This window comes from Anser anser (genome assembly GCF_964211835.1).
Source record: "Anser anser genome assembly, chromosome: 3".
In the NCBI taxonomy this organism is placed as follows: domain Eukaryota; kingdom Metazoa; phylum Chordata; class Aves; order Anseriformes; family Anatidae; genus Anser; species Anser anser.
The window spans coordinates 119,910,117-119,936,406 of NC_139722.1; the positions used below are offsets into that span (position 1 = coordinate 119,910,117).

The 26,290-nt window shown below is 39.8% G+C and overlaps 1 protein-coding gene across 8 annotated transcripts in view; it reads left to right on the forward strand.

Moving 5' to 3' along the window:
* SPTLC3 (serine palmitoyltransferase long chain base subunit 3) overlaps window positions 1-26,290 on the forward strand; it is a 172,112-nt gene that overhangs the window by 31,899 nt on the left and 113,923 nt on the right. For 2 of the 8 annotated variants that reach the window (XM_083831468.1, XM_083831467.1), the window contains 6 exons: window positions 21,834-21,895; window positions 23,286-23,364; window positions 23,808-24,639; window positions 24,753-24,865; window positions 25,374-25,711; window positions 26,062-26,197. The gene's annotated coding sequence lies outside the window, so the exon portion shown is untranslated. Of the gene's footprint in view, window positions 1-21,833; window positions 21,896-23,285; window positions 24,640-24,752; window positions 24,866-25,373; window positions 25,712-26,061; window positions 26,198-26,290 lie in introns of all 8 variants that reach the window. The other 6 variants (XM_083831462.1, XM_083831464.1, XM_083831461.1 and 3 more) reach the window with 6 other exon arrangements.

The window sequence follows — 26,290 nt, forward strand, 5'->3', positions numbered from 1 at the left end:
GCTGGGTGACAGATTTTCTAGAAGTTTGTCAGTGAACAGATTTGCCACCCACAAAAGTACAGACTGCCTCATACATGTCAGGTTACTTAATGTCAGATTTCTTGCTAGACAAGATAAAGGATAAATTAATATGTTTACCTTAAAAACATAACTTTGTTAACGTGGAACAATTTATTTTTAAAGTAACAATGTGCTTTTTCTTTTTTTTTTTTTTTTAATTAGATTGCAATTGCTTTAGAATCTTTGGGCTTAAGCAGTTGTCTAATTGCATTCTGCAGTTTTCCTGGTTTTATTGTTAAAGATAAAATTGGACAGTCCCAACACATGGCATGGTGACCTGTCCCTTTTCAAGCTCTTGTTTAATTCACCCTTCTTCCCCATGGTTCTGGTGGTATTGTTTGCCAGGCAATGTCACTGAAGCTTATAGATATTGTTATGCACTCAGACTGTGATGTGGTCATTAATTTGCTAATGCTTATCCATCTGGTATACTGTAATTTTATGTGTTTCGTTGCTGCCATGACCCAAGCTTTGTGCTTCCATTGAGCTCTTTATGGTGCTCGTTACTAATTTCTCAATTTTAACAGACTCTACTTTTCTTCCAGCATCAGAGCCCCAGATCTTGGCACCTATTTAAGTACTGGATTGTACTCTTGGAAGGCTTTGCTCAAGTTGAGCACACCAAGTTTTTTACAGCCTGGTACGGCTGTAGCGTGCTCTAGAGGTGTGTGGTGGGCTCCAAATGTTGCTGCTGGAGATAGGGGATGCCCTCATGGTCCTGGATATGCAAACTCACCACCTTCTGCACGATACATTGTGTTGGTTTGATTCCATCCACCTAGATTTTTTATTTAAAGATACCAACAAAAATTTGGATGCCTCTGCTGGCAGACGATGATGTTGCTTCCGGAACATTTGGGGCTAAACATAGGAGCAGAATTCTAAAAGAAGCTTTTTGCTTGCTGAGGATCTGATCTGGTTTGGGTCTAAATTGCTGCAACCCTATGAATCAAGTGAGTTCTGAATCAGGCCCTATGTGGTTTTCCTTGGAATATGCATATGGACATGGAAAATACCAATATCAGCTTCTTGAATATTTTTCATTTTTTCCACAAGTTGTGGAGTAACATACTGGAAATGTTCCAGTGCCTTCCACCAAACACTAACACATTTAACCAACCTCTTACTTGAACAGATTGTATCTCTGGAGTTTATTTGCTTTTTGCAGACATACTCTCAAATCTTTCCAGATCTTATTAGCTATCAAAAAAGAAACATATTTATATTACAATTATTGATCTTATACCGTAATCTTTGCTGCTCAGGTATGGGTGAGTCTTATATAAGCTTTGACGGTCACTAAAGATTTATGGAACTTGAAAGGATTAACTCTAAAATCAAGCTCATTGTACTTTTTTTTTTTCTCTGCTAGACTTCATTATTCAATGAATGGACTAAAACTGTCTTCTTCAAATAGGTCCTTTAAAAGCATGTGTAGAAATCAATCTACTGTCCTATTTACTTGGGTGTGAAATCATATTAACATTAACACTTAAACGGCAAAAATATATTCTGTACATGTTTGTGCCCTGAATGAAAGGTAATCTTTTTTCACCAAGACTCAGATCAAATTAAAGTCCATCGATACTGACTGTTTCTGACTGATAGGAAGCTTATGTGATCTGTGTGCACCTCACTCCAATAAGCAAACTGATATTTTTACGGTATTTCTAAAAGAGTTCTTCATAAAGGATTATATATTCTGTAGGGCTTTACTACTTACCCTGCAGTACTGCTTGTTATTCCTGACACTTCCTCCACTGTATCATCTGCTTCTGTGGAGGAAAGGAGAAAACAGTTTGTTTCATGGAGAGCACTGAGCAGACTATGGGTGGGCAGGGAGAAGGGAAACAAATTCAATTTGGTCCTCTCCCTCAGCCATGCCTTTGCCCTGTCTCACTGCATCTTTGGAATCCATAGCAAGGTTTCTTGGGTCAGAAATGTCACAAACAGGTGGCTACCTTTCTTGAGACTCAGATTACATTCACAGTGTGCCTTTGCTTAAGCAAGAAGGCTGCTTTGGCAATACAAATGACTCCCATCCCATTGAACTACTACTACTCAGGGAGTGACTTTTATTTCCCTTTACTTTATTCCTAGTTCTTCACATGGGACCCAGAGACTGCTCAATGTTCAAATAGTCAATGCACAAAGTTGAAATCTAGACAGACACCAGCACAGACTCAAATGTTCAGTGATACAAATACCAATGCATATGCGCTTCTGGTAGACTTTCCTAGTCTATTTTGGTGAACAATCTTCCCTTCACACATCCTTCATGGATTAATCAATCTTCATTCCTTCTGCCAGTGGACTTGTTTCTTCTGTCCTCAAGTATCAATTTGTCAGGCTCTGACTAATATCAAGAAAGGTGATAAATCCACATCTTACCTGACCACAGAGAGAAGTGGATTACTGACTGGAATACACTTCTGGCTGCTTCTTCATGATGGCTTAGACTTAAGTGAAGCAGTCTTAAAGGTAACCTCATACTGACTGTTTTGACACATACTTTGTGTTTCCCAGAAGCCTCTAAAAGTCTCCGTACCAAAGACAAGTTGTGATATTTGTTCAACAAGTCTCATACTTGAAATACATCTAAAAGGCAAAGGTATTCCTTACTGTCTTATGCCTATGTGGCCCTAAATAAAATTAGCAACACCTTTTTGGTAAGGTGACAAAGATGTGGATGGCAAAAGCAAAACCAGACCAGATCAAACAAGATCAACCCTCAGATGCCATGATAGAGAATGCATAATGAGAGCCTGAATAGAATTACCAGTTCCATGGCATTTTCCCATTTTGGTTTCCCCTTTTTGGTCTTCCAAAAGGAACTTGGATTTAACTGAGCACCAAAATCCATGAATGTGCACTGTACTTGATAGCTAATCACCATCAGCTGCTCTTCACTCCGACTCTTATTCCTGTAGCATTACTTCCAGCTCACCTGATTTAAGGTAACCTTAGTCACCTCCATCCATTCTGTGATACGATAATGATATCAAATTGCTTATCCTGTTGCACTAGATAGGACTTGAGTACTATTTTTCATATCCTGACTACAGTGCTGCTCAGTTTTCCCATCTAGTATCATAGAATAGAATCATTAAGGTTGGAAAAGACTTCCAAGATCATCCAGTCCAACAAAAATCCTACATGCTGAGCAGGGAATAATCCCAGGCCCTGCCAGAAAGAGAAAAACGTACATAACAGCCCAATAGGACTCAAGACTACAGGTAGTAACAGTCTTTGCTGTTCCAGTCACCCAGCCAGCACTTCCAAAGTCTGCATTCCTGGTCTTTGTGAGATCTGCAGTCAACTACCACGTTGAACTTCATAAGGCAGGAAGCATAAGGCTTTCATTTTGTTGTATTAAAAAAGCACAGATTTGCAGAAATTCAGTGCCAAATAAAAGCCCAACTAAACAGGAAATGGCCATGTGGCTTGGGTCCTTCTTAAGGAGCTGTCTGTTCTGAGGTGATTTCACAGCAGCTGTAATTATGAAAGTGTTGATCAGAATAAATCATCTTCAACTAGAGCTGTTTTCTCATAAATGCCATCAGCAGGAAGTGTCCTTAAGTCTTGATTTCTTTCCTGCCTTGGACCATGAAATTTTTGCTCTACAGGGACCACTGCGTGGACCAGAGTCCTCAGGTGCTTGTAGTAGAGCTTTATCAAGTATTTATTTATGTTAATAGTTCTGTTAGTGGGCATTCTGGTGTAGAATAAATCAGTGATGCTTGTGATGTGAGTGAAAACTCTGCCCTTCAGAAAGGGGAAGGACACTCACTGGTCTGGACAGTTCCCCAGCGGGAGGCAGAACTGCACGTCGGTGTCACAGCGAGATTCGGAATTACTCCAGCTCTTGTTTGCATACCAGTACCTTGTTTCCCTTTCAGTTGAACTGGTTTTAAAAAAAAAATAATGTACACAGATACTCATCCTGGCGCTATTAAAAGGTCGCTCCCTCTGAACCTGCATTGGCATTCTATCGCAACTCGCCTCATGTTTACTGTTTATTAACTGTATTTGCTGTTGCTTGAATACCTCGCTCAGTTATGCATCCACTCTTTTACAGCTTTCTTTTGGTTGTGACACTATTACAAAGCCTTTTGTGTGTTCAGGCATTTAAACAAACATGACTTGTATGAATGAACTTTCCAATTTAGCAGAACCCGTGTTAGTTTGGCTTTTCAAATCTCATTAGCTGATCCAGCTATGGAGCTTGATTCCACGTGGCTTGTGCTGGACGCAGTGGCCCAGCTTCAGCTGGAAAGTCTTTTAATGTAAAGACATAGGTAAAAAAAAATATGCATTTCTTGATGGATAGGTATGGGGCTTGATTAGCGAGTTTCCATACCATCCTCTGTCTTTTCTTTCAGAAATTAATTTAACAACATAATAAAAAAATAACAGAGGAAACGCTGAACCATGGGGGAAAAAGAAAATCTTTTGTTCCCAAAACTTGTTCTGTCAGGTAGACTGTTGTGAGAAATCTACATGCCAATTAAGAAATATTGGAATATTTTACTGCCTGAAGAAAAATGTTTTTAATTAGCATTTTTCTCCAGTATATTTTGAAAAGGGCATATTTGAATATTCTGAAAGAGTCATATAGCTAAGTGCCTAGAGCTCTGACATGTTTAGAACTGATACTGTAACCACACACAATTAAATCTCTTTCATTCCAATGCATCGTTAAAGGATGTTGTGCTTGTAAAGCCACTGAAGGATATGTTTCCTGTGGCCTTGGAGGGAAATATGTGCATGAAAAAATGCAAGATTTAGGAGGAACCTGACAGTCACCCACATTACACAGATGTGGTCAAAGTAAAACATACTAATACTTGTTTGCCAGAGGTTGGGGATATAATAATAGGTGGGGAGATCTTAGCAGCAGTTACATTATTCCAGATCTACTGCTATGTATTCTTTCTGAAATTGTTGGAAGATACAGCTTTGTGCCATAACATCTTTCATCTTTGTGGTGCCTGGTTAGTTTGTAACTTCTGAGCAATGGTCACTTTTTTCCCCTTTCTGTTTTCCAGCATGATTTGTCTGTTGTTGGTTTTTAATTACTTGCATGATTTACAGCTTGTACCTCATCACCTTGTCCTCAGAAGTGTCATTAAAAAAATAGCATAGTTCATGTTCTGCCTAAATAAGTAGAAGGGAAGACAAAAAATAGTTTCCTTAATACTGCTTGCTATGATCAGATTTGAAAACAAAAAACTACCAGATCTACAAGCACCACTAATCCTGTCTCATTGCCTTTGATGGCTCTACATCTAAACCCCCTAGTTGCCCTTCTAAACACTTTGCCATGTGGTCCTGATTTCCATCTGCAATCTGGAGCTTTAGCCTGAAAAATCTTAAATCTGTTCTTACAAAGCTATGTTTGCATGATTGTGCCAGTCACCAGCAATCCACTTCCCATTTTGCTTCACTCCATTTCTTTCCCACACCTTCATGATATTTTTGGGTAGTAAAGGTTTTCTGTCCAGGAGGCGTCATAAAGCAGAGGGAGGTGTTCATGCTCTAAAATCACAGCAGTTTTTGTAACAAAAAATGTGCAGCTGGCTGGAATTGAATATATATGAATATACGCAGAAATGCTCTGCTCTCCAACACAAAGGCATTTCATCTATTTGCTTCCTTTAATAGAAATGCTATGCCTAGGCAAGATAATTTTTGTTTGTTTATTTAACTCCTGGCTGTTGCCGGGGTTTTTTCAATACCCATTATGTCTGTGTTCAGATTGTATAATATTTCTTTTTGCATTAGGCTGTTCAATTATAGCAGGCACACAACAGCAATACAGGATAACAGTAAAGAGATTTTTACCATGTGGGTAAAATATATGAAAAGATACATTTTTTCTTTTTAGAAAGCTTTTATTAGGCCAGAATTTTCCTCCAGGGAACAGACAAAGGAGATCCTCACAGTCTATCTCAACATATATTAGCTAGTTTGCTTCATCCTTCATTTAGAACTGGCTGTGGATGCAAATTGAAACCCTTCCAAACAGCCTAAAATCTTTGAAGCCTCCCAAGACCTGAGCCTCCATCTGCAACTAATTTTGCAAATGATTCATCTCTTGTCTTCAAAGAAGATATGGGTGCAAATTATAACTGTACTAAGCTACCTCAAACTTTTGAGATCTTGAGCTGAATGCAAATTTTCATCTGTTTTCTTTAAAATTTTGGTTCAGCCTGTTTTAACACTTAACCCCTTGGATGTTTAGAGCACTGGGCACTTTGTAGTTGTGGAAATCAAGCCAGTCATTTCTGTGCATATGAATGACTTTGGGTGTCTCCCCTGAGAGCCAAGTCAATTACAGTCAGATCTTATCAGAGGTTACAGTATGTGCTAACACAGAGTGACATGCCAAGTGTCATGAATCCCCCACTTGGGTTGCTTGCTTGCAGTCCAAAAAAGCATTTCAACAGATGCCTAAATTACATCGTGAATTACAGCTCAGTCTAGCTGAGTAATGCTGACCATGCTCTCCATGGGCTGGATGGTAAATCCTTACCTCGCGTTGGGAACAGCCGGCTGTTCGGCTGGACCTGAAGAAAGACCCTTTCCTACAAGAAGGAGAAAGGTGCTTACATCCTTTCTGCCTTTCATAATGCTGCCTGTCTACCACCTTTATAGTTTTTCCCTTTGCTATCTAGTGTAAACTCTGTCCCTTTGCTGAGCGTGCTCTCAGATATGGGCTAGGCAAGAGTACCAGAACAATGCTAATGTATTTTTAATACTGAGTTTAGGGTCCACGTCTGTACTCTTAAGCAGGGTGAATCATCACTGATTTACTTTGATGTCAAGAGTACCTGGTCAGACCTTTAAAAACACCATTTTGGTGTTACATTTTTATTTGCATCTCTTTATTGTGTCAACACTGTTGCACATCAAAGAAGGTCTTAACTCTTACCTCTTCCTTACGTTGCTGTTCCTTGGAGCTGCTTTGCTCTGCTTTGGAGCTGCTACTTTTTCTCACAAACTCTCTGCTAAGATCTGTCATGGACTGGCTCTCAGGGCATGGATTCACATGGCTCATTGCCTCAACCTCCACCAGATGTAGCCTAGTGCATCTAGCATCTTTCGAACTTCGAAGACGTGTTGTTCATGAGTAAATCCTCACATGGGTTCTGCTGAGTTATGTTCAGTTTCTACTGTAGGCTAGCTCTCTGACTCCAACTTTCATTGTGCTGTTATGTATTCTTTATTTTACACATGGTTACTTTCAGAAAATGCTTTGTTTTCCTTCTCCGTCCTAGATGTCACTTCTTTTTTGGAGTCACCCTTGACTAGAACAGACACCATCTACTTTTGTGATGTTTTCTTTTGCTTTCAGTGGGATGGTAGTGCCCATGTTTGAAAAGCAGTAGAACTGAGTCAGTCTCGCTTCCCTAGGTTGGCAGTGCCTGTGTTTTTCTTCTAACTTTCCAGTAGCCCAAGGTCAGAAATAACAAAGAGTTCTGCAGTCAATGTGCAGTGCTTGCTGCATTGGGTATTAAATCAGAGCACAACTAGGAAGCACACACCGCTGTGAACAGACCTCAGTTCCTTGGTGCATGTGCTTTAGCAGTGCTGTTCTAGACCTGTGAGTATTTGCTGCCCAGCAGCGCTGGGATATGTGTGGTTTATTCATTTTACCATTTCATCTGTGCCTGGAAATGCAAAGGAGTAATGGAGCCTTGCACACACGGTCCTGTTCTGTTGTCCATTTATTTCCCTTAACAGAGCAGCCAGTGGCTATACTAAGTCTGTACCAAGCAGCAAGGCAGCCAAGGAGGGCTGGATGCAGGGAGCATAGCAGCAGGAGTCTCAAAATGAGATCCCTCAAAATGGATATTGTGTTAGAGTCGAGCTACTTCTTAATAGTGTTAATATGGCTCTGTCAACTGGCCATTGCCATTAGCAGCTGAAGCGTATTGGACACATTCATGGAGATAATCCTCCAGTCTAGTACATTCAAAAGGGATCCAGTTCATGCTCTCTGAGACAACCCTATGTCATGAACCAAAGTAAAGCAGATAAGGACAATTTGGAGATTTGTTTCAAAACATTGCATCAGATCCCAACTGAAAATACTAACGAGGACTGACTCAGGAACCCCTAGAAATGAGGGATTCCCATAAGGGTGTTTGCAGACTGCCATGTGTCTTGTAAAAACTGTGGAAATAGGAAAGGAGGACACCTGCTGTTCCATGAAATCTTGTCCTGTGATGGCCCATAGTGCAGCTGTCTGGTCTGGGTGGGACGTTTGGCCTTCCTAAATGACAGGACCCGTCTGCTGCAGAGCTAGAAAGTACATGGATTTCTAGGGTTGTGTGTGTGGTTTGGATTTATTTTTTGTTTATTTTTGGTGGTTTTTTTTGTTTTGTTTTGTTTTTCTTCTTTCTGAGCTATTCACCTGGTGAAGATTTCCTTCACTTCAGCGTTACAGACAGCGACTTCCCTTTTGGGGTCATCAGAGAAGGTTTTTGTTGGTTTTGTTACAGCACCAGTACCAAGCTCCTCTGGCATCTAGACTGCAAAGTTATTGCTCTATAATTTTTCAGCTGGTGCCTCATGTCTTAAGTGAGCCATTTTTATGGCAGGTTGTTCATCTACAGTGTATCATCAGAAAATGATGGAAAGGAATAATCTGCATGGCGTCTACATGATCTGAGTTTGAAATTAACTTTTTCTGTTACCATCAGCCACAAAACTGTCATAATAGTACTATCTCAGCCTTGTCACTTCATCAAATGTGTCAGCTTCAAATGATCTAAAGACCTTTGAATTTCAGTAGTATTCGTGTATGTTTTTGTTTTCTTATACATTAGGTATGTTCTGTACCTCATAAAAGTTAGAATGTGTCAAAATTGCTGCTTTTTCTACTGCTATCATATGTGAAGTATGAAAATATGCTGATATCAGAGTCCTTTTGTGTTTCTGTATAATGCTTACATCAGCCTGAAAGCACTAGTCTATTCCAGCAAAATCAGAATGCAGAGCAGAAATGTTTTGTATAACTTGCAGATTAAATTATTTGCCAGCGAACATCTTGTTGAGCACTGCGTGTATTTGTGTTTCTGAAGTATGGTACAACTCTTAATTCGCTATACCTCTGAGTAGCTGCAGGATGCCTTAATCCTGTGAGTGAGGGACTCTGTGCTGGGTGCACGTGTGTGTATGGGGGTCTCGGTGCCTGCACCATGGCTCACGGGGCTCTGTGGTGCTCCTGTGGTGCCAGCAAAAGGTGTGAGTGAGGGTGAGTACGTCAGCGTGCGATGGCTCGTGGGCATCGAGCTGGACTGGCCAGTGAGAAGACAAGGGGCCTGGGAGCCAGGTATCAAGGCAGCCCTGAGTTCAGGTCTCTCTTCTAGAGCTACAGGGAGATGATAAGGTCTGTGGGAGCTGGCTGCAGGACCCATTAGGATGTGCGTGTCTCTGGATAAGGCAACTGGAGACGAGAGGAGCCGGGGCCGTTTCTGCATAGACCAAGTGTGTAAGGCCAGTTGTCGCAGGGATACCTAGCGTGTGTGCAAGAGGGCTCGTGGACCAGCACTTGTTGTGGTCTGCTTGTCCTGAGGTGCCTGCAGGTGGGGAGAGCAAGGATTGAGGGCAAGCTGTTGGACAGGCTGAACATCTAAGGCCAGTTACTTAGGGCATCTGTGTTTGCATGCGTATATATACGTTTGTGTGTGTATTTTCCACTAACAGGCTTTTATCCAGCTGAGCCAGAGAGGGAAGATGAGGCTGTTGGCGTTGTTCATTTGTGCACGCTTAGCATTGTTGTCTGCATTGAGCCATGTAGCTGGCCATGTGTCTGTGTATAGATTTATTGTATGGCTGTGTTTCTGTGTGCACCTATTAGGGATATATGCTCAGCCTCACTGCTCACTAGACCTGGGAACATGGAGCTGTGGCAGCCTTGTCTCCATCTGGCTACTGCATTTGGCAACTCCTAACATGTTTGTTGTAAACTCTGTGAATGCTAAAAAGCAATAAGGTATTCAGTGTATATTTTCCTATTATGACTGCTGAGAAATAACAGTAAGCTTTCCTGAGCAAAATATTGCATAAATTGCTTCAGACCTCCTGCAGCAGTAATTTGTTACTCTGCTTGGTGAGCACTGAAAGATGAAGCCAGAGAGCAATATTCTGTTCTGAACAGACAAGAGCAGACTGGATTTTTTGTGTGTCATAACATTCATTCTGTAACTGGCTGGAAAAATCTGCTCAAAAAAAAAAATATCTGATGAGAAAGAAAAGTTAGTTGCCTGCAAAATTTTTACAGAACAAATGAATGTTCCGTTCATAAGCAAGCTCTTGTGGAGATGATATACTGCCCTCAATTGGTACGTTTAACTTCTGCTGACGGAAGTCCTGCTGCAGCTTGCTTATAAAACATAGTGACAGAAGGCCTATGACATCTTCCACCATAATCTTACATGATAAAACCCCACCAAATCAACGTGGTGTTATTTGATGTGCATTCCCTGTTCAGTTCTACGTTGGTTTAAACAGAGCTTATTTGGGAGAAAAGCTTCCAAGCTTCTTACAGAAATCTAGACAGCAGTTCTCAAAATATGTCTGTGGATGTTCTTCAGAGGGTTCCACTTAACTTCTCTGGATTATTTGGGGTTTCTTTGTGTTTGTTTCCCTTTAGAATAAAAAGGGAAAAAAAAAAAAAAAAGTAATATAGGTAATATTTCCTAACTACCAAGAGTTTTAGCTGGTTTTTTTTGTTGTTGTTTGTTTTTTAAAAAGCCAACAACAAGAAGCAATGTTGCTCTCAGGAAATAAACATCTCACAGAGTTCACTTCAGGACTTGTTACCCTGACACCTTCTAAAGAAGCAGTTAAAGGCTGTGAGAAGAGCTGTGGTTTATGCCAGGTCTGAAACTCCTCCTCCTACTCGCTATCAGTTTGTTCAAGCATCAGTAAAGTTGCCAGCAGGTGTGTTTTGCAGGAGGGTGGAGGGTCAGGAGGTTGGCTCTTCATGCACTGGAATACGTTCTGTTGTGATCTGTTTTGAGCCTTACTCATTTGCTGGGAGTGGGCCACGTGTAATTGTAGGTTAAGTAATAATTTGCTGACAGACTGGCTGTCAGAATGATCCATAATTCTGTTTTTCTTGTCCTAACTGATGTCTCAGCAGCTACTGTCAGGACCAACCTTAGGTAGACAAATCACTGCAGTTGCACCATTGAAACTTGTTCCAGTAATGCCAGCACCATTCCCACATCCTCCAAATGATGATATGCATGTATGGCTGAGTAGGGAATTCAGGAGGTTTTTGTCAGTGCTTTGCAGGAGGGTGAATGGCTATGCAGAAATCCCAGTCATTCCCACCAGAACAGCTTGTGGCTGAGGAACTGAAGAGCTCTTCTCATATCTTGGTTTGGTTGCTTATGGTTGTGCAGAAAGGTGGGACTGGTATGGGGGGGAGAGCTCCTAAATGAGTCTGTTGTGGGGCAAGCAGAACTGCAGTTCAGCTGATCTATAACTTTATGGAGAGAAAAACACCAGTATTCATTATGATCATCCAGTGGCAGCTACTTCAACGTGGCAATCTGATCCTTAGCCTTTGAGCAAACTGTTGTAAAAGAAGCCTACAATTTTTATTCTTACTTTTTTTCTACTTTGCTCAATACTAGCCTTTCAGGTAAATCTTGCTGTGATCGGATGGCAATAATGATGTATTAGCTGGTGTATGCATAATCTTCCCATTTTGTAGCATAGGTCTGTCTTCTCCTTGCAGTGTGTTTTATCATCTGACATGCCTCAGAAATGTCCCTTTCGCTCATCTAAATCCAGTCTGGAGCTATTATGTGATAGACAGAGATTACAGCACTTGAATTCTCCCATAGTGAACAAGACACAAATGAGAAATAAATCTTGTCAGATCTTGAGATTTGGTAGAAATTAAACTGTTTCCAGCTCTCTTAAGCATCAACTTTTATTTGTTTTAAGTGCCTCTTCCCTGGCCAGCTTATAACATTCTATAACAGTCTCTGAAATGCAGAGAAGCAAGTGACCAGAAGCAAGTCAGATTTTTAAGGCTTTCAATGGGTCTCTCACAGCTATCTGCAGTGCGGGGCTGTGAGTGAGAACTCCCAGCCTGACCCCTCAGCAACCCGTTATTGCTGCGAAACTGGACTGGATGTGTTACATTCACAAATTTCAAGTTGAAGCTCACAGTTCCCAATCTTTTCTCCTACTGTCCAGCCCTGTGTGTCATTTCTATTTCTGCTGTAGTGTTTCATAATCCCCAATAAGAATTAGAGCCGTATTGTTTGGCATGCAGCACAAGGACAGTGTCTGCCCTTGAAATCCTGCCGTCTAGGATAATAAACAGGGTATATCAGAAAAGGAAACTAGCCAATTGGAGTAAGAAATGCTAAGTATATTTTCATTCATTATCACAGTAGACACTAAGGGTAAATGCTCTACCTTATGATCAGTCTTCATTTGATCTTTGTCACCATTGTGAGAGCGGAAGAAATCAGGTTATGGAATGATGGAGCAGTTCATTGATAAGGTAACACTTAGCCATGGCTTGGCACCAAGGTGGCAGGATCACTCTTGCCAGTTCTTGGAAGCAGCTCTGGCCAAGGGCCAGCCCCAAGGAAGCCCCTCATGTACACCTCCTACTCCTCGGCTTGGCTGGAACAGCATCAGATGCAATAATTTTTGCAATTAATGAAGCATACTGTTATCAATACTCATACTAAGGCCACTTTATGCCACTTCGGCTTTATAACAGGTATAAAAAAGCATGCCTAATTTGCACCTGCCGTCTGTGGATATGTCTGTAAGTCAGCCTTAGAAGGCCTGAGAAGCTTACTGTTAATAAAGAGTGAATAATAATGATTATAAATACTATTTTTCTCAAATTCAATAAAAGGGACATGTTTAACTCCAGTCTGTGCTATGCAAAATAATGGCTGGTCCCAAATCACATATTAATAGGACAGTTTCAGCATGACACAAGCACTGTATCAATGTGAGAGGTGTCAGTCAAGGAAATTCAGGAAAGCGCACATGAATGAGGGCACTCATTCCCAGCATGGGCCCACCAGAACTGTATCAAGCTGTACTTGTGGTCAGTGTAGGAAAGTTTGCCCAAATATGACCAGAGATCCATTTCATGACTCAGAATATTTCCCTTGCTTGAGATGTCCCTTCAGACTGGGATTTTTTTATATTATTATTATTCTAACATCTACAGGCCTGTTGGGTATTGTACAAACATCATAAGTGCCAGTCTTCACCCTTCAAATCTCCTGGCAAAGACCAGACATAGCAAGTAGGTGGGGAAAAAGAAGTCAGGCTCGAGGAGGAATGGGGTAATAAAAATTAGGTATTTGACTATGCACTACTTTGCTGTTTCTTTCCTAAGCATACATAGATTTAATCATATTACATATCTGTTGATATGTATAGAAGCTTAGAGAAAAGGAAGTACACGTGATAATTATATGTATGCATGTCTGGCAGCATTTACAAATAATAAGGATTTCCTAGTCATTGACCAGTATTGACTGATTTTTTTCCATCTGTGGTGTCCCTGATAGCCACGTGCAAAGTGACTTTTATCATGACACTACCATATTACAGCTCTTCTGTATTTCAGTGGCTGTTGTTAACCTGTTCATATTAAAAAAAAAAAAAAAAAAAAGAAGACCGGTATCCAGTATTGCTCACTTCTTAAATTACTTTTAAGCTTTTTGAATACCTGGACAACAAATGTTCCTTGTCTAATTACCTGGTACCCGCTTTCAATGTGTCATAGTATTACTTTTTTCCTCTTTTTAATATTATGGAAGTGTAAAATAACTTGACCTTGAATAGATACCTTGTGGGGATTCCTTTAACATATGCAGTGAATTATATGAACCCCTGTTGATAGGTAAGAGAATTTCACCTCTTCTGTTTCATAACAGAGCTTTGCATTTCAGAAACAGTGAAATTTCTGGTGTGAAAGACCATTTGGATTTTCTCATTCATTACATTTTTATTAATTTGGGGTATGTCAAACGAATGAGCAATCTCTCTCACTTCTGCTGATTAAAAAGTTCTATTAAAAAACTAGATGATAAATATATATGATACAAGATGAACTAGGTAATAAATCCAAACTGGAGACACAATGTAATAAAACACCTTTTTTTTTCTCAATATCCTACCCCATTTTTCTAGTGTGTGGACAGCTATTGTCAGCTTAATTATTTTAAGATAAGGTAGGTCTTAATCAAAGAAACACTGGCTTTGTAATATTTAAAAAATAAAAAATAAAAAGCCTAAGTAGATGTATGCATAGTTAATGCAATACACATAAATTAACTTATAAGAATATAATAGGGCACGCTAATAAACTGAGTTATAGTAGCCGATGATATAGTCAGAGTTAATACTTCATTGACACAACTAGGGAAAACTTGATGTCTTCATCTCAGAAATAAGCATAATTGTCAGCTGTCAGATGCACCAAGCAGAAAGCCTGGTATAATGACTGGTATGCTAGGCAGACAGAGGAGAGGGATGCACCCTAAAGTTTAAGAAAAATGAGCAGGTGTCAAGCTACCACTTCTATGACTTATCTAATTCCTGTATAAAATGCCTCTAAAGTCATGAGCCAAACCCAGACATCTTGTTAACTACTTTAAGCAGGCAGCAACAGGGCACTAGAACAAATCTTATGTTCACTTTTAAGCAGCTCAGCTTTTACTTTGTGTGGTGTTTATGGTTTTGCTTTCTCTTTAATGGATTCAAACTACATTTATCCAGAGTCTGTTTTCTGTGAGAGCTCTTAGGAAATAGTTGTTAAGCTACAAACTGAGTTTCTCCCTGTACAAGAATGTCAGCTGCTGCTTTCTGAGTCCTCCACTGGGGTCACTGTTATTGCACCCTGCGTATTTGAAGCAGCTTCTGCAAAGGGAGCTCCCCCCTCAGTAGGGACTGGTGGGCCCCCAGCACTGACTCTTCTCCCACCTTGTGAGCTCCAACATACAACACCATCTAGGAGACCAGGTAGGCCCAGCAATGTCATCTTCGTGTCTGCCCCCTCGCTCAAAGATAGTTGTAATTATATAAAAACATCAACAGTTTCATTCCAGGGCTAGAAACAAATCATTTGGTAAGACTGGTGGGAAATACTTCTCTTTTTCCCTTTCTCATTCTCTGTGAGTAGAGCTGGGGGAAAGAGGTGGGGAAAAGAGGAGAGTAACTTCAGAAGTGAATGTGATTGAGACCATCAGGTTGCTGGTCTCATGTCAGTGGTGTAGCCTCGCTTTTCTCTCCCTACAAATCTGGTTGATTGGCTTTTCCTCAGAGTGAAGCTTGATTTTTCACACAGCTTTAGTGCAGTGTTTTGTGGCAATTATGTAACTTATACGTCACACCACTGCGTATTTTCCACATCATTTGACTTGACCTTTAGAACTAATAAGAGAATTATCATTTTTTATGGGCAATTTGTGTTTCATGGTATGAAACAGCAGGACAGGGACTGATGAGGGGAACATCAGAATATACAAGTCATTACAGGGTAGTACTAGGGGTTCATAAGTAATATCCAGCATGAAACAGTGTCTCATGTGAGCTCCTGAAGAGTAAATTAGAAGATATATTGTGGAGTAAACTCCCCAGAGGGAAAGTTTCTTTCTAATCACCATCTGGTTAGCTGTTGTTCTTTTGGTTCATAACTATTTCTAATACATGCATGGATATCACATCATAATCGATATATAGATATGGATATATGTTTTGCCTAATTTAATAAAGGATATTACTCTCTCCACACACACCTTGATAGGTTATACCTCACAATGCTTATACATATATAATCTCGTTTAATCTCACCAAATGTCAGCCACATTATCTTGAGTTAATTCTGTTGGTTAAGCATACACTGTATATTTTTTCAGTTACTTTTGTCTGACTTAAAAGCTGCTGTAATGAACTTCTCTATGCATCCACATCTTAAACTACTATGAAAGGCAAAATGTCAAAAGCAAACAATTATCCATATATTTTCTTCCCCAAGTCGCGTAGAGTGAGCATTATTGCTAACGGGTTCATCAACAGTGCTGTGATATTCCTCTTTCAGCCTCCCTCTCCCTCAAAAAGACCTATGGAAAGTTCAAGGTGTCAAGAAAATTGTTGCAAAATTGTGATAAGACATGACGTTTGAGCAGTGAAGACTTCCATACCACTTGCTAAATGCCTCATTAATCTTACACATGTCAGATGAGATTTTTCCTGCATTTAGGATGATGGCAGGCACGTAGGACATGTTCTGTGCAGGCTGTGGTTTGTGGGGGAAGAAATGATGGTCTTATTCTTCTGACAGAAACTTGGTATTTCATATGCCTTTAACTGTAAAGGAACTACCCATACACAAAGCCCTAGGGAAAAATGGGAAAAGAGTCCCAAATGAAATAACATATACCAGTACGTTGGCCACTTTAAATCCTTCCAAGCTCCCCTGATGGCACATCTAGCCTTCTTTCCACCAAATGTCTGCTGTACTGGTACAGTCCACATTTCTTGTAGGTGTTTCTGTGTCCCACCACAGCAGAGCTAAATGGCAGTTCAAGTACTTGAACAGGAGGATCCGAACTGGACTTATCAGGCAGTGGAAATTTATCTCATGAGTCAGTTTTAGGCCATCAGAGCTAAGGTGGTCTTGCTCAGACAGAAGCAGGAGACTCATGCTTTTTTTATTCAGTCTTTCTTCATGTTGATAGCATAAATTCATTCTGTCTTATCGTGTTTGTCCAACACTTTGGCCTTGCCCTTTTCCATATCTATTGTGTGTCCAAGGTTAAAATACTTCTGCAAAAGTCTGATTGGTTTTTGTGTGGCTTTGTTTGTCTTTTTAGCCAAATCCAGGGCCATGTTCATGCAAGACGAAAATTTGACAAATTTCGTCATGTCACAAATACCACTTCCACTTTACTAATGCAATCCATGTTGCAAATTGAAGTGTAGCTGCCAGCAGTACTTCCCTCAGTGTGCTGATTTGATCTTTCTGAAGTCTTTTGAATGAGTACACTGAAATCCAGAGATTTGGTCCCATACTTAAGACTGACAATGAAGTAAATCATTATTACGAGATCTGAAACCAAAAGAAAGTAAAAATCCCAAGGACTTCCTTGAATAGCCTGATCGATTTTGCAGTTACATAAGACCTGTGAGTATCCTGTTAACACTTCTCACCTTGCAAAAGGAGATTGCACCTGTTTCTCCTCATCATGTAATGCATTTGTTGTGTTTTTTTTTCCCACCTTCTGTTTCTTTCTTCAACTGAGCACACCTCCTTCTCCTTGACACAGCATCTCTTCAGGCTTGTCCTCCCATAGAAAAGAAAATGCTACATATATAAAACAAAACAAAAAAAAATATGAAAACCATCTGACTTGAAGATAGAGGCACCCAAAAACTTCATGCCAAGTTCCAGCTTTTTCAAGACAAATTATGAAAATGCTAAAAGCTTAGTAACTATAGCAGCACAAACAACACCACTACAATATGCCGCAACAGATTGTTCATATGTCACTATTTTTCCAAAGTTCCTTGGCAAACATTTCCATCAGTAAACAAGTCAAGTGAGAGAATTGTAAAATGGCCAGCAAAGAGCTTCAGTCTTCTATGGCTAATGAAATCAAATTCTGGTACTTATCACTATTATTCTGTTCAGCCCCTGTTCTTTCACCTGTGCTGACAGACTACAGTTGTCTCTATTTCTGCCTTCCCCATGAGTCTTTTGCTTGTTATAGCACTATCCTCTTTGTATTGTGCATGTTTATCAAAGCAATGTCACGTCTAAACGTTGGGTCAGATTCTCACCTGGGGGCAAAACTTGCACAGATCCATTGGCATCGTCAGAAAGATGACAAATCATATGAGCTGGCACAGCATGGTAATTGCAGCATGGTGCCCATCAATGGAACTGAGAAATCCATTAATAATGCCAGTCCACTAACACTTAGAGACAGCTTGATAGTTCATTTTTTTCCATTGTCTATTCTGTTTTGCTGCTCAATATGTCGGTATCATCAGAATTTATTGTTGAGTGAAATGTCTGGGGAATAGGCCAATTCATGCTATACGTTAATGATGAGCAAATGTTAAAAGTTTAGGATTTCTTAATTGGTTATTACTGGAATAATCTCTTGAAACTTCAAAATACATATTTCTACTCTACAGAACATACAGCATTTATAAAATCAGAATGGGAAAGTTGAATTCTTTATGGGGGAAAAAAGAACCTGATTGGCAAACATTTGAAGACCTCCTTTAAAATGAGAAACTAAGATTTTTGCCTGATGATTATACTTATAACTTGAATGTTCCTTAAATTTAGTTAAAATTACGGTAGATTGAACTGTAAAATGTTTGTTTCTTCATATATTGAAATAACTGAGAAGAGTTTTACCTTTACTGAGGCTCGTAGAAGCTTTGCCATGAGCTCCAATATGGAATGGATCTCACTCACAACTTTTAATGTTTTCACTTTGTGCAAGAAATGATGTTCTGGCTGTGCTTCGACTTTCATTTTGGCTGCATTTCCAAATTGCAGAGAGGGGTGAAAAAATAGTATGAGGAAAAAAAAATATTTAATCAAACACCCAGTCTGACAAAAACAACACAGCTAACTGTAAATTTATCTTTTACTAATGGGAAAAAAAAAAGAAAGAGATATAAGTGGCTACAGGCCTCAAATTATTGTGGACACAACCATCCATAGCAAGTGTCTTTTAAAACAACAAAAATAATTAAAGATCCTTTGAAACACAGAGAAGAAGGAAAAAGGAATTTGTTCATCTGAGCAATTCCAAAGGCAAGGAAAATCCTACGTACTTAGCTACACTCGATCAAAATGCATAAGGAAGTCTTAGGACAGGAAGAGGAGTGCAGTACCCCTTGCTGTCTGTCTCTGGCCTCATCAGTTCTGACTTCTTCTTTATAGAGCAGTACAGCTTCTCAGGGAGGGGCAGAGAGTGTTCACAGGGCCTACTGCCAGGTAAGGCTTCTGGATTTGGGAAGGTTGTGTTCCTCTCCCTCCCCATCCCAAGGAGAGCGTGAAGTTTGTGTTCCAGTTCCCAGACAAACACAGTAGTGTGTGTGTACATGTGTATATATGTGCCTATATGTGTATATGTATGTATGTGTGCTGTGGTGCTGAAGATACGGGCAATGTAGCTGAGAAACAGATCTCATCGTAAATCCCACCTTTTGCACTTTTCAGGGCATGGGGAACTGGGCATTCTCAAGGTCTGTGCATTAAAAATGTATTTTGTTTGATTCCCCCTTCTTAAAAAAATGGTCCTGACTCCAGAGTTGCTGTCCCCTCATGGTGTGTGTGTGTGTGTGGCTCCCAGCACTTTTCCTGTTGTTCCCACACAGCTGGCTACAGAGTTATACCAGACCAGTAAGCATAATCAAAAGAAATCATTAAGTCAAAGTTGCTTTTCCTAGGCTGTTCCTCTGTTCCACTCTTCACCAATTTAACACATTTGTCACTGTTGCTTTTACACAATGCATCCTTGAGTCATCAGGCATGATGGACTGCACAGCCAGGCCTTTCTATCAGAGCTTTCAGAAAGCTACACAAGCTACATCCATTCATCACCTCCCTGTTTATTTCTGTAAGCATCCTTTTGCAGTGCTTGCTTCTTTCCATGTAAGGTAGCAACAAGTCTGGTAGGTATGTTTAACTGTAGCTTACTTAATTGATGACATTAATTGAGGCTGCTGTCATCATTAACCTGAGTTAGATTATGACAGTGTTAGTAACAGGACTTAACTTTTTTTGGAGGAGACTGCACAATTCACATGACAAAATTGTGCTGAACACCATGTCTTTCTGGCATTTATTCCTGTATAGCAAGGCAGTGAGTTCCCAAGAGGCTTAAAGACAAGCATAAATCACAAAGCTATTTATGACCTTCCCATTGATTTATTCTCAGCAGCCAACAGGTGCCTCGTATAGAATTTAAAATAATAAATGCAGAGAGGCAAAACCAACAACCTTACAATGAAATATGCCAGGGACAACTTCTAATCCTCTCTATTTTCGTAGCACTGCTCATTTTGAAAAGATGACGAGGGAGGAAAAAAAAAATGAAACAAAGAGGAAAATCCTGAAAGAGTTAGTGCCCCAGAGAGCTACATAATGACTAACAATTCTTTTTTCAAATGCTAAGCACTTCCTTCTCAGTACTGAATGACAATAGAATCATAACTTCATCAAAATTACTTTGAATAGCCTCATTAACGGCACATGGTCTTGGTTTTGTCCCTGCCTCAAAGTGCGATAATATTTTCATACCAGCTATTGAATGTGTGTTTAGCTTTGTCCCTCTCGTTTGTACAATACGTTCATACTTATCAGGTCATCTGCCTTTGTGCTTGGATATTCAACAATTCAATAAAAGGTTAACAATAGAAAGGGAGGCAGAGGATAAGATGAAGGCTTATTTTCAGTATGAGCTAACTAAACAATATGAAGGAAAGTGTATTATATTGTGCTGTAGAAAGCAGCCTACTCCATCCAATTCTCACCCTAGAGGATATTTAGAAAGCACAGGCCCTAAATAAGATTTATTGAAGTACAGTCTTGCCTTCATTGTATAGAGCAGAGGCGTTCTCTTCTAAAATAGCTGATTAATAGAAGCAGCTCCCTTAAGAATGGTTGCACAGAGTATTCCTGTCAAGCCTCTACCTTGCATAAATATTTTTGATTAATATATGCCTTCATTGAATATAATAAAAAATTAAGCATTAATGCTCACCAGAGACCCTGCTATTTAGCGTGCTTATCTTAAATTTAATTTCATTTGCAGATGCCATTAATTTATTTCTAATAGGTCTCTAATTTGTTTTTATCTATTTTATGTTCAGCTCTTGCAGATATTAGCAGGCTGTGCTTCCTTCAAAGCCCACCAGCTTTCCCCTCCCACCTCCTTCAGGCTTGCTGCTCTCCACAGAGTATGTTTGTGTTTAAATTAGCTGGACCATTGCAGGCTAAGAGACTGATTAATCTTCAGATGTGCCACAAGATAGAAGTTAACAGCCTAGCTGAGGGACTTGAGGTGGGAAATGGTGTTACTGCTCTAAGTCCTCTGTTCTGTTTAGCAAAGCAGCAGTTGTGTTATATAAGAACGGGCTGCCCTTGAAGTATTTTCTCTTCGTGTGAGTGGCAGTGGGTATTGTTGCACAGCACATAAACCTCTTTTTGTCAGCTTGTATTAACCACAGAATTGACTTGTAAGGCATTGGCACTCGGAGAAAGAGATGAATAATGTCCTGTTCTTAACAAAGGGTACATCAGTGCTGCAGCGTAGAGGGGAGATACTGGAGTTGGTTTCCTAGAAAACTACTCATGTTCAAAGTTTTCTGCTGTTGCAGCTCGGTTTTGTAGATGTCTAAACTGAAGGTTTCTCTGCAACTGTAGGAAACAAGATGGCTCCCAGAGCAACGTCCGACAGCTGCCCTGTTAGCTTGAACTCAGGCAGCATTTTTACATGGTGTTGATCTCATTAGTTTTAGGCTTGTGCCCTTGTTTTTCAGTGCATATGAGAGTACTTCGTGGTCACAGTGTGTTCCTACGGGCGTGGTGCTGAGGAAGGTAGGAGATGGGGATCAATCTTCTTTATCCCCGTTTAGACGAAGACAAAGTCAAGGAAGGGAAGGATACTTTGCTCTATTTTTGATACTCTGATACAACTCTGATACAGAGGGATTATGTGACTTTTTTTTTTTTTCAGTCATCCAGGAACTTTAAGGCCAAACGTGGAGATCAGTCTAGATCTTTTGCATCCCTGACCAGGTCTGTGAGGTAAAATGGTCCTTTGTTTTTCAATATGTATGAGTAGTAGTTGCTATGTTTGCTAAAGAACAGTGCTATAGCCCAGTTACTTCTGCTCTGCTGCAGTCAATATGTACTGTATTACTGCCTCTAGAAGAAATAGAGTGCACATTCAACCATGAAAAGCACAGAAATTGATAATTTTATATTGATCTAGAGAATAAGCTTCTTTAGGGTTGTACCTCACCTTCTAACTGGGAATACTTCTAGATTTAATCTTAATCACATCTCTTCTATAAAAGGAGCTAAAGGGTGCTGGTTGAGATGAAGAGAATGGGATTCCTACCTCCTAGAACCATTTCTGAACTCAGCAAGTTTGTTTAATACAAACAGATCTCATGTGGAGATGCTTTTGATGCCTATGTTTGGAGGCTGGATATAAACCAGCAACTCATAGACTCAAGGACCTGTGTTTTCTGGTCAGCCTCCTGACTGAATAAACTGGGAATGTTCATTTATAAACTTTTCTGGCAAGTAGGATGAAGAAAGAGATTCATAATGCTTTCAAAGGACAGTTGCTGTTCTTTCTTTCTTTGATTTTTGTCTTTTGTTCATATTCTGACCTAAGCAACAAAATACAGGGTCTTAAGTAGGGAGGATCAAGTACTTTTAATAACACCATACTACCATCCCTCATTATCCTTTTATTGTCTGGCTTAATAATCACAGTGTTAATAAACCCCAAACCATCCCAGTTGCTGAAACTAGTTTGAAGGTTGTTTTTCCAGAGGAACCAATTTAAGCTTGATAAGATCACAGCAGGCCTGGGAATAAGGACATGCTACATTTGCAGGAACAAAAGCCCTGAGAGAACATGGATTACATGAGCGAATATTTTTAGACCTCTATCAGTGTACGTGGAAGTGCACAGAATGATAGGAGAGCAGGTTCCCATCTGATCGGCTGCATACATGCATGCTCTGTTAGAAGGCTTGGAATAATTAACGTTTATAATGAATCTGTCATACAAGTGAAGCCTCCTTACCTCCTTACAATCACAGTCAATTTCTTATTGTTCATAGCCTTATGTGGAAGAATACATAGGTTTTAACGTTCACTTCACCTTCACATTTATGAGATAATCCTCAGACAAGGGGACAGCCCACAAGCTCTTTGTATGTCAGGTGTGTGAGGTTCTTTCCTTTTTGTTTTTGTTTATTTGATTTTTGCTTCCACACCATTTTTCTCCTCTCCCCCACACCATCCCGACGTGCAAGAGTGTTTCGTACCAACATCATTTTTTAAGGCATGACTTGCTTAAAGATATTTTTATATATATTCGAACATATTTGAGTTAGAAAATAGGATGTTTTCTCCAGATATGTTTACAGTCTTTTCTTTGGTCATCTAGTGGTTCCTCCAGGGTAAATCTTCCTCTCCAGAAGAGTGTGGAGGGAGACATCCAGAGTAGTTCCACTATTTAAGGAAAGGTAAGGGTTTTGTGAAGCTAACCTAACTGGATATAGGTCCGTGTGGTCTTCATGCACCTCTTCAGAAAGAGAGAGAGACTTCTTCCTGTGACACCAGTCTCTAGGAGAAATCTCATTCACACAGACCCTCTATGTGACCAAATTTCTGAAAGAAAAAAAAGAAGAAAAAAAACATGTAATCTTCACCAAGGTAAGTTTCACTGAAGAACCTGCTGGGGTGTAGCCACCATGAGAATCTTCCAAGATCACATGGTGTCCAGGAACGGGATGGGATTCTTGTGGTTTGTCAATTAATCTGAAATAGTTGTGTGAGGACAGATAAAGCAGAGAAAAATCTATTCATAGCAACCTAATATTAACAGCACAATTACAACAAGCATAGAGATAAGTTTACAGAAATGATGGAAAGCCACAATTGCCTCTCCTGTACCATTTTAAATCAGCTCCAGTGACAGTGCTCTGCTGAAGCTACATATTTTCTCCACGCATCCAAAACTCTGAGGAATTTCTTAAAAGGTAAGCTAATGCCTGGGCTGGACTCTGAGTGAGTTAAGAAATTCAAGAGCTCTGGGAGTGAGGAGCACTCTCTTGAATTTGCCGTGGCATTAAATGCTCTCTATGTCTGTAGAAATGCAGCACTAGTCTGTTCGCTTTCCAGATTGGCAAGTCTCACTGGATTCAACTCAGAAACACAGCTGAAATATTCTGAAGCAGGAAGGAATTAGGTAAAAGAAGAAATAAAGATGGCATAGAAAAATCTCCAAATTCAGCCAAACTGATGCAAAAGCAAATTAAGTGTAACAGTGATTTTAAGAAAGGTTTGATATTTCCATTATGAGTATAAATATGAAATGCAGCCTGCATTGAAGGAGTTATTGATAATGTCCACCAAAACTGGAATGAATAAGTATTCATATTGATTCCTTTTATTGGCCATAAAAGATCCAAGTTCTGGCAACATCCCACAGTGTTCCTCTCCGTAGTGTTCCTCCTTCAACATAGCTACAGGGAAGGCTTGTGGAATGTCGCTATCCTCTGTAGCCAATGCGAGAAGTTATTTTTGATTGCCAGGTATTTTAAATTTCATCTAGATACCAAGGTAACCTTGGAGTATGTTAAGGAGACGTGGCTGTGATCATTCATCTAGAGTGATAGCCTGTTTGTGATGAGAGACTAAGAATCATGTCAGTCAGAGATGCAGATGAGTCTCTGAAGATGTCATGGAGCTTCAGCAGAACCCAGCAGTATGGATGATTCCCAGCATCCTGTCTCTAGGTGGGAGAAAGAAAAAAAAAAAAAAAAGAAAAGAAAAAAAAAGGGGGGGGGAAGGAAAAGTCTTCTTTTTTGTTTGTTTTTGTTTGATTCATTTGGGTTTTTAATTTTCTTAGTAAGCCACAAAATCATGCACTACAGAAAGAAGCCTGCTGCATGCAAGACCATGAAAACATGGATTGCAAGACGTTGAAAATCTGAAAAGAAATTGGTTCTCAGCACAGATAGTGTTGGTATTTGTTTTGTGAGTCATTATGTGCAGAGTCTTACAGAAAACATAAAAGTGAACCTTAGACTATGAGCTGTGTCAGCTACTGGACCAGAAACAATTTACCTGTGTAAATTTACTTCACAAATATAATGTTTTTAATATACTCAGCTGTCATATAAATATGATTTTTTTATATTATAGATATTTTTATATTATTTATAATATTTTATATTTTTTATAATATTTTTAATATTATAGATATTTTTTCCAGTAAAAACTTGCCCATTGGTTTCTTTTAAGTGCCACACAAATATTTGGCCATTGACTATTGCAGATGAAAAATCTGCTGCGTAGTAGATGCTTTCGAAAAATACACATGGACATCACAGTAAAAGCAAGATTGTCTTCTTTCCATTTTCAGAAGAAATGTAGTTCTGTTCAGGGTACCATAAGATTATAAAAATAGCTATACTAGTTCAACCCAGGGGCTGATTATGCACTTTTTTGTTTCCAAATGTTGCTGCAGGCTGATGTATCAGGATGCATGGAACAAAGAGACTTTGAGGGATTTTGACTGCAATTGCTGGCACATTCCTTGTCTTCTGCCTGTTCTTTTTCACCACTATGCTGCAAGCAGCAGGCTTCCATGGAGTGACTGACCATCCTGGTGGGCTGCTGAGGTTTCTTGTCTTCATCCTCTCCCTCGTGCTCTTTAGCAACTTAGTAAACTTAGGTGAAAGACTCCAGGCAAAGATATTCCCCCAAATCATTAACTTTTTCTTCCTTTTTTTGATTCTGGCCTCCTTCACTGGTCTTATGTTCACATTTGGCCTCTACAACATGAAAGAAGATTCTCTGTTAAAAGTGAGTAAAAAGATAAGAGAAATTGATACCTTGTGACCCCTCCCCAGAGAAAGCCTCCTTATCACAAGGTTGGACTAAGACTCTTAGTTTTCCAATAAAGCAGTAGCTGTAAAAGAAAAACAAAAAGCTGTACCCAGCGGCAGCTGGCCAGGGAAGGGGAAGAAGTAGAATAGCATGTGTGAGAGTACACCTGAGAACTGTCCTAGACTCCAGTTATTTTCATATCAAGGGATATCCTGTACCCAGTGTGTTTGACTGTTTAGTAACCTTCAATGGATCTCTTTAATGACTTGAGTGTGAAAAGCACTCTTTTTTTAAATTGTTTAGACAGTTGTTTTTTTTAATTGCAGGGACCTGGCTTCCTTTAGCTTCTTTAGAGGGCCCCAAGTTCTTGCATTGGAAAAGAAAATAAATAGTGACTGATCCCAGTAGTTCATCTGCTCATCTGCTGCACAGAGTTGTCAGTGAAAATCTGAACCCTCTAAGGTAAGTGACTCTGCAACTTTATTCCTGGGACCCCCCAGGAAGAATGCAATAATTTAAAGGGCATTTAATTTAGGGGGGGGGGAAGAATGTAAG